Source organism: Daphnia magna, linkage group LG1, assembly GCF_020631705.1.
Source record: "Daphnia magna isolate NIES linkage group LG1, ASM2063170v1.1, whole genome shotgun sequence".
Classification (NCBI taxonomy): Eukaryota; Metazoa; Arthropoda; class Branchiopoda; order Diplostraca; family Daphniidae; genus Daphnia; species Daphnia magna.
In genome coordinates this window covers 12,287,020-12,296,376 of record NC_059182.1, presented here as the reverse complement: position 1 = coordinate 12,296,376, position 9,357 = coordinate 12,287,020, and the positions used below count along the sequence as shown (strand labels likewise).

Here is a 9,357-nt window from a genome sequence, read left to right as displayed (position 1 = left end):
TAGCGCAGCAACTATTAGAAAAGCGGAGGTGGCGGGTGCTTTATGGCCGGCCACGACCGCCCTACTTTCGTTACCTCGTCATCATCCATAATATAGACAAGGCGAAGGGCGCACGGACAGAAAACTATATGACAGCCGAACCAACGAGAAATACATAAGAGAAAAAATATATTTTATATATAATATTCTCTTATAAAAAGGAAATATAAGAGAGAGGCCCCCAGTGCGTTCTGACTTTCCCACGCAACCTATTGACCAAATGCACTGCTTGTAATATCTTTCTCTCTCCTTTTTCTATTCTTTATTCTTCTCTCTTCCCCCCTCATGCCCAATATGATGTTTGTGTTTGTGTGTTGCCGTAGATGTGGATGGATCTAGAAGCTGAAGAGAGGCCAACTAGGAGGGTGTTCCGTCAAGTAAGAGAAGTGCATCTATTTAGTTTTTCCCTTGTCAGGAGAGGGCGGCCGATAGGCAAGAGGAGGGAAAAGAGGGTGGGAAATCATGGCCGTGCGACGTGTATGTGGGGAAAGATTTTTAAAAAAAAAAAGAAAAAAGAGAATCGGAGGAATTTTTTTCTTCTTCTTCTTCTTCTCCAGAAGATACGAGAAGGAAAAGAATAAAAAAATAAAAAAAAATAAAAAAAGAGGACCTTCTTTTACTTTTTCTTGTTGTTTGTTGTGTTTGCATGAAAAGAGAATGGAGAAACTGGATGGATCCAATACAATCCAGTCCCTTCCCCATTCCGCCATGGATTTTGTTTTTTTCCCAAAGGCGGAACCCCATAACGTTTTTTTTTTTTTTTTTTTTAAATAGTGATGAAGTTCTATGTTCCAGTTTCTGCTGCCTCTTCAACTGAGCTCTCGACGTTCGTCTTCTTTTTGTTCGTCTCTTTATAAATCCAACCCAAAGAAAACCTGTATATAATTCCCAAACCATTCATCGCCAATGTCCCTCTCTATATCCCCCCCCTATCTTATATTTCTCTCTTAAATGTTGATGTACTCTACTTATTTATTTTTTATTTTTTCCTTTTGATTTACGTTCTGTGTGTATCACCCCATTATTGGTTACAACCTCGTGAAATGCGAACGTCGTAGGGGGGGGAACTTGACGTGTATTTCATTTCCAATACGTTTCAAACCACATTGTAACGATGTGTATTGGACCAGCTTCGGAACGCTTCTCGCCAATGTTCTTCATTCATTTGCATTTCTTTGTTGTTTGGAATTCTATATCCGTCCTGTTTTCTTTCGCAGCCTTTCTTATTTTCTTTTCACTGGTGTCTTCTCCCCTTTTCTTTTGAGGAAATAACCAAAAAGAGAAGGAGGCCGGATCTAGGTCGATACATGGTTATATACTATACCCTACCCTCTATACTATATTCCGCTGTGGCATCCTATACAACGCCGTCTAGCGTTTCCTGTCCGTCCACACAGTTACGACGCTCTTTTTTAATTCTTCTTCTTCTTCTTCTTCGCCATCGACGTATATCTATATGCACATATCGTACAAATGCTTAACTGGTTGCCTTCTCTTCTGCTGTATCCGTCGATGGATAGAAACGAGCGCACCGCTCCAAACACATCTACGGATTCTTCGTTTTATTTTTATTTTTCTTTTTTACCTCCCCTATGTTCTTCTGTGTTTTCTCCTCTGTTTTGTATTATTGTCGGCTTTATCTTCATCTCTCTCTTGCTCTCTTTCTTTTCTTTCGTTTCCCCCCCGTTCCCAACCCACTCGACGGTCTCAACTTGTTGACAGGAAGTGTCTCTCTCTCTCTCCTTCTCTGTGTGCTCTCGTTCGTCCCTCAACCCAACTTGTCCGACCGACATCGTTTCGACGTCCTCGGACGCCGTTCCAAGGCCAGCAAAAAAGCGTCAGACAACCTTAAAAGGGGAAACACAAAAACAAACAAAAAATAAAATAGAGAAGAGCATACGTATAGTATTTATTTTTTATTTTTTTTAGCTCGATTCGATGGCTTCAGCAAGTCATCAGTTCAACAACGGCCCATATTTTTCTTTGTGATATTTAACAGGTACACGCAGTATGCATTCGGTTATTATAAATCCTTGACACATTATCGGCATAGGTAATAGCTATTTATTACAAAAGCATCGAACGAGAAGTCTACTTTGCTTCTCGCTTTTGTTGAAGTTGGACATGACGCACGTGACGGATGCCGTCACATTGTTTACGACCAGAAGGTCGGCCGGTGTCGAAAGGTCATCCCGACAACAGGGAGACAAGTGATTGGCTGGTTTGGGGCGCAATTGCAGTTAAATAGAAAGTGTGCGCAAAACATCAAGAAATCCAGCAAAACAAAAAACAAAACAAAATCTACGAAGCAACCGGTGCGTAACGCGGCCAACTCAAAATGCGAAACTCAAGTAATAGAAATGGTTGTGAATAATATACGCCAATGTCCGACCGACCACCTTGAAAAGCCCCCACCAACCAAACCAGCAGAGAGAGAGAGAGAAAGAAAGAAAGAAAAAAAAGGGACTCACGATGGATGACGAATTGTGCGGAGAGAAAGCGAAACAAAGGAAATAATGTAATAACGAGAGAAGTGGGGGGGGGAGTAATGTCTAAAGCTACTTCTGCTACCAGCTGTATATACACTGAGTTGATGTCACGTAGAGAGAGAGCGGGGCACCACCGCCCCACAAAACCAACCCCGAATTGTTGGGATTCAATTAGAGATTTTATATTTTCTTTTCTTTTCTCTGTGCGTGTGTGTGTGTGTCCCCATTGCTGCTGCTCCAATCGTGCCATCCACCTCAGCGGAGTGGAATGTCGTGAATGTGGAGACGAGATGCAGCGGTGGCGGTAAACATAGCGCCATCATCAGCCGACGTTCGTGTGCGTTCTCTTCCACTATGACATTTGGGCTTTCATTTGCCTCGCCTTCCTTGGCCACCGTCTGTCTCGTATATAGGGGGTACAAAGGCAAGACAGTGTAATAGATAGTAGCGTGTACAGAGCAGGCGGCGTCCGCGTTCAAGAAGAAGAAAAAAAAAGAAAAATGAACAAGTTTGTCCGCCTTTTTCAGCCGTTTCTCGCTGTATGGCATTTGTTGCGGCGGTGGTGATGGCCTCTTCTCAGGTGAACGAAACTTTAGGAAAGAGAGGAGAAACGCGTGAAAAAAAAAGAAGAATTAAAAGAATAAATAAAAAAACAAAACAAGGAGGAAGGCAGAAGAAGAAAGGAATCCGCAGGGTAATGACAACAAGCGAGAAAGAGAGTCAGTCCTCGTTTTCTTTTCTCGTTTTTTTCATTTCTTTTATTTCATTTTTTTTTTTTTTATTTTTTTCCCCATCTTTTGTTATTTTACAATTTTTTTTTTTGAATATGGCGCGCGGTGAAGCGAGACTTCGTGACTATGGCAGCCGATTGTTTTAATCACATCATCTCGGCCCGTTCGAGTCCGACGTCAGAAACGGCCAGCAATTCGAACGAACGAGAAAAACGAAAGAAAAAAACAAAATAATAATAATGATAAAACATTCAATGAAAAGGTGTATATAGGCTGAAAAGATGGGAGAAGAGAGAGAGAGAGAAAAAAAAGAAAAAAAGGGCGTTTGGAATGCCCCAGCAAACAAAGAAAGAAGAAGAATATGTTGTGAGCTATACAGGCGAACACCATCAGCGCAACAAACAATTTTCATTTTCGTGTGCATCGTTCAGAAAAGAATAAGAAATGGGAGAGGAAAAAAAAAAAAAAAGGCTGTGAAGAGGGAGAGGACACCTTTTTCCCACTAAGGTCGTATAGGTCACCTGTCACTGTATTTCCCCATCAAAAGAAAATGGAGGAAGAGAAGAAGACAATTGTTCGGAAACGTGTCGTCTATAACTATTTTTGATTTGTTTATTTCTACGCGTGTTATGTTTCTTGTTTTTGTTTCTACTTGCCTTTTCTTTTCTCTACCGGTGAAATAAAGGCGACCAGCAAAAGTGTGAGAGAAGAAACAAATCCCGTTGCCCGTTCAGAGGCTAATGGCCTCCCCTCTTCCTCCGTACAACTATTCAGTCACGTTCGTTTCATTTCTTTTTGTTTTTGTTTTTTTTTAATTCTCTCTCTCTCTTATTCGTTCCTTTTTATAAACGAATGAATCTGCTATTCGATGTATGCAAGTTGAACAACACGAAACGCACAACAACACAACAGCCAAAATAAGAAGAGACACGATCAAAAAGAGAGAGAGACAGAATAAAGGGAACTCCGAAATCGCTTATCTATAAAGAAGAAGAAGAAGAAGAAGAAGAAGAAGAACATTGAAGACAAAACTGCTAATCGAATAGCATCAAAGCGGATTCGACTGCAACGGCACATCCGGGCGCAATGTCTTTGAACGCCTTAAAAAGAGAATCACCTTCACCGCGGAGACGCGTTAAAGGGAATGAGAAGTCTAGTTTTTTTTTCTTCTTTTCTTACATTATACCCTATCCCACTTGTATATGGATGCAAAAAAAAAAAAAAATTTTTTTTTTTTTTTAGAAGAAAATAAGAAAGATACAAAACCAAAACATTTTATAAAAAGATCCTTGTTTCTAAAGATTTTTTTAAATGTATCTATTTTTTTTGTTGTGTTTTGTTTTGTCGGCCAGCCCAAACGCAGATGTTTCAATGGTCACAGTATAATAAAGAAAGCGAGAGAAGAATATGATGATCACATATGCCCTTGTGTGTCGATAACAAATCGAACATGTACGAAATGAATGAAAAATGACATCGAAAGAAGAAAGAAAGAAGAGCCGTGCATTTCGGCCTATTGGTGCATTGAAAAAGAAGACGATAATAAAAGAATTGGGATAAAAGCCAAAGAAATGAAATCAAAAGTATTTCCCCCTAAATTTCATTTTTTCTTCTTCTTCTTCTTCTTCTTCTTCTCTCCTAGCCCAGTTTTTTTGAAAAATTATAATTACACCATTGAAACATCTCGACATTTAAAAGCCGACGTGTGTAACGATGACACAGTCAAAGAACATTGGGACAATGACGCAATCGAAAACTGCCTTCTGACATACCAAACTCCCCCGCAATCGACTTGCTTGAGCTGCCCGACATAAGCCTGGCTCTTATTCGGCTCTTATTTCATCTATACTTACAGTATACGTTATCAAAAGTCGACGATGACGCAGTACCCCCATTTCGCACACTCCTCCAGCGCATCGCTTTTTCCGTTTTAATTTGCTGCCGGATTAAAAGAACAAGAAGAAAACAAAAATAAAAAAAACATCTACCACCCCGTAAAGAAAGCGCGTGTGTGCTGCTTTATAGATTGATGGTCTAACAATCGGTTACCGACAACCACCAGGAGGAGCTGGCGTCATCATCTTTTCTTACACCCACCAATTTCTCCCTTTTTTTTTGTTGTTGCGCTGGCCCTCTCTTATTCTTCTTCTACATGCGTGTATATATACGTACATATATATATATATATACACACAGCCCGCCCTCTTTCACTCTGATTCTTCAAGTATATATGGCAGCGTCGGGGAAAAAAAAATAGATGTAACATGTCCCTTTCTCTCCTTCTCGTCTTCGCTCTATCAACACACAAGACTCTTTTCTGCGTTCTTTTTTTTTTCTTTTATTTAAGCCGGAATATATATATCGAGGAATATATATATATATATAAGGGAACGGAAGGCCGGAGCTGATGAACGGATACGTACAATGGCGTGTATATATGGGAGACGGCTTAAAAGGCGAAGGAAGAAGAAGAAAAAAAGAAGAAGAAGAGAATAACGAGAAAGGATAATAGAGAGAGAGAGAACGAGGACAACAACACCCGAAGAATTGTATTATATACAATAGACACACATGCACATCTAACAGACACACACACCCATATAAATATCATAATAATCATATGAAAATAAAAAAAAAATAAGAAAGGAATACGCGTAAATGTTTATATAGAAGAACCTGACTGCATTTCTTCGGCCTTCCATCCGCCATCTTCTTATCCGCCTTCTTATTTCCCTCTCTCTCTCTCTTTTCATGTGTTGGTCAATACATTATGTAGCCCCAACCATTCGAGCAGTTACTTCTTTTCTTCTTGTCGCTCACCGGTTCTAATTTATTTTTTTATTTCTTCTTCTCCTTTTTTTTTTATTTCCTTTCCACTTTTCTCTTTACTTCGGCTCTTTTCCGCTTCCCTTTTTCTTTTTGAAACACGACAACAAAAAAAACGAGAATGACGTAGAGTAAACGTGAAATTTCCCAACGTGTGGGAGGAAAGTAAAGTAAAAAAATAAATAAAAATAAAATAAAAGTTGGGGTTGTAACCAGCGACGAACGTGTCCGTCCACCCTGGTCGTTGATTGTTTGCTCTTTGCTTGGATCTCGTTTTAAAAATATAAAAAAATACCTTCTCTCTCTTTCTCTTTTTGTGTGTGGCCTAATAATGGATTGAGACGGGCAAACGAAAAAAAAAAATAATAAATATATATAACAAATAAAAATGAAGCGTGTCATCGCCAGCAGTCACGGACTCGACCTGATGCGTATGACATTTACAACAAGAGTCTGTCTGTGCGTCCGTCCGTCATTCACGGTGGTCAAACTAAAAGAGGCTACTTTATTTGCCAAATGCGAGCCTTATTTTCATTCTTTCCAATTTGAAAAAGAGAAATTGAAAGAGAGGTAAATATAAAATCAACGGAGCCAATGGCCGACGACCATGCAAATAAGCTAAAAGGCTTGTTTTCTGGCAACGGGAGAAGACGGTAGGAGGAGCCGGCATCAAATAGTCCGACCACCCTCAACCACCCACTTAAAAAAAAAACATAAAAAAATGTGAGACAGAAAAGATAAATATTTAAAAAAAAAAATGTTTGGCGAAAATATCTTCGTGTGTTGTCTCCCGCGGTGGGGTGGGTGGTGAGGGCGGGGAGGTCCTATTTACGTAACAAGTGTGGCGCTTAATAGGCTGCGGATGGACTGCTAAAGCCATAAGGTAAACTCTTGTGGCTCTTTAGTCGCCATCATCTGCTCTTTTTATTTTTATTTTAGCTGTTGTCCGGGAAACGGCCGCACCGTCGCCAATCCGTCGACGGGTGGGGGGGCATTTCGGTGCGTCGGCAATGGATCGCTGATGGTGATGGAAATAAATCAAAAGCGAAAGACCGCCAAGGAAAAAGAAAAAGAAAGACCCCGCGCTGCAGATTTGTGCAAGGTTTTGTTTTTTGTTTTGCGATGGAATCGAGGAAAAACATTCGGAGCGATCGAGCGGCACTTGCCGCTCCCATCCGCACCTCATCGTCAAAGGCGATGACGGACAATGAGCTGACAGGCCGCACATCGGAGTCCAAAGGCACCGCAGCAACGCGTTCACCGACTTTGCGATGAAACAAATCCCGCCACATCGGTCGGCTTCTTGCGCCAATTCGACCCAGTTTAAAAAACAAAAAATAAAATAAAATAAAATAAATAAAACTTTCTAAAAAATTCAGTTAGGGCTGACATCCAAAAAAATCAAAATAATTGAAATAAAAAGGCAAGCCAAAATAAAGTGTGGAGTATACACACACAGAGTTTTTGGGAGTGTGTTTTTCAAGGATCGTTAGTACGGAATTAGTCGAGGTGGAAATAGCCTCATCAATATACACCTCCCCTCTCCGTTTCGCTGCTTTCCATTCTGGAAGCTGTGCTGTATAGACCTCCTGCGCGACGAGCTGCTGTTGGGGCTGCACTCTCGTCGAACGAGGAGGCATCGTGACGCTGTCAGTCTCTTCTCTCGCGCACTCTTCGTTCTCTTCTCTTTCGCAGAGAGACAGAGAGAAAAGACCAAGAAGAGGCGCTTGTGCATCTTTCCATTAGACACCATCGAACGGGGAGTTTTGCCACTGTTTGACAGAAATAGCTCTTCGTCTCTCTTTTTTTTCCTATAGACCTCCTTTATCTTCGCGAGATGTGGGGAATTCCAGGGCCTACGCACGGCAACGACAGCGAAGCTGGAAGAGGGGGGAGAAAACGGGAGGGAAAAAAAAAGGGTATAACAGCATAGTCAGTCTTGTTTAGTGGTAGCAAATATATGTAGAGTATTGAAATATGATGGGAGTAACGGAGAAGGCAGAGGAGAAATGAAGGGGGGCCTTTTTGTTCCGCCAGGCTGCATATTGAATGCATCTGCATCCGCCTCCTACCGCAGGGACGAATGGCAATACTCGGCGTCTGGCCAGTGACATTCCACTTTTGTCCCCCTTCATGTTTTAGTTCAATCATCTTTATTTATTTTGTTGCCATTTTTTAAATTTCTTATTGCCCGTTGTGTGTAGTATGTTGCTCTTTTTTACCCCATTATTTAGTTGGACTTTTTTCATTTTATTTTGATTATTTTTTTTACTAAAGCAATCCTCATCTTCGATTTCGTCATCGGTGCATTGTCACAGAGGGGTTTCCCTTTTTCCCGTTGCGTAACCATTTCCTCCCTGGAATTTTGGTTTATTCTATTGAAAAACTAAAAGAAAAGAAACATCACCGTTGCATCCGCAATTGAAATCAGCTCCGATTCAAATTTTCCCGCTTTTTGGGGACATGCGCAACACAAAACAAAGTATGCAAAACAGCATCTTATTTAGACATGCACGCCGGAACCTATACCACAGTCTTTTTGCTCTAGCGCGGCAACGCTTTAATTTCCCCTCAAACGGAATGCGGGACATGTCGTCACACAAATGTCCGTGGCTCTTCTTCATTATTTTTTTTCTTTTTCTTTCTACAGCTGATCGGATACAATATAATAATAATTAGGGAAAGAAACCCTGGTGTGTATATGATCTCTCTATTGGAATAACGTATAACCTATGGTGTGTTGCTTCTGGAAAAAAAATTGATTATGACGCGAACGGAGAGACGTTATGACAGCGTGGGTGTGTGTGCGGAACACACAGCGAGCCCTGTACCACTTCTATATATAAATGGCTGCGGTATTGATTCGATATGAATCACCATCTCATTTGAATATATGCACGATATCATATTTTGTCGATAGTTTTCTGGCGGCGGAGAATATTTTCTTTTGGGCGCGCGCGCGCGCATGTTTCAAAATAGAAACTTGCGGAGAAACGAATAAAATAAAAAATAAAAATGAAATAAAATTAAAAAAAAAAAAAAAAAAAAGAAAGAAAGAAAAAGAAAAAAAGGAGAGAAAGAAATAAAAGTTCTCCCGTTTGGGGAGAGTATATATACATGTTATATTTTTAGGGGTCGGGGAAAATAACAACAACAACGACAACACACACGGGACAGAGAAGAAAAAAATAAATAATAAATTCTCTTTTTCACTGCGGCAAAAATAAAATTATAAAAAAAAAGAGGAACATATCCTCCCTCCTTTCCAAAAT

General features: G+C 40.4%; 1 long non-coding RNA gene across 1 annotated transcript; it reads left to right on the top strand.

The window, feature by feature from the left end:
* The first annotated feature begins 238 nt into the window (after window positions 1-238).
* On the top strand, window positions 239-1,584 carry LOC123475493. Its single transcript, XR_006650616.1, has 2 exons — window positions 239-416; window positions 814-1,584. It is a non-coding gene; the product is annotated as an uncharacterized LOC123475493 (long non-coding RNA).
* The last annotated feature ends 7,773 nt before the right edge of the window (window positions 1,585-9,357 follow it).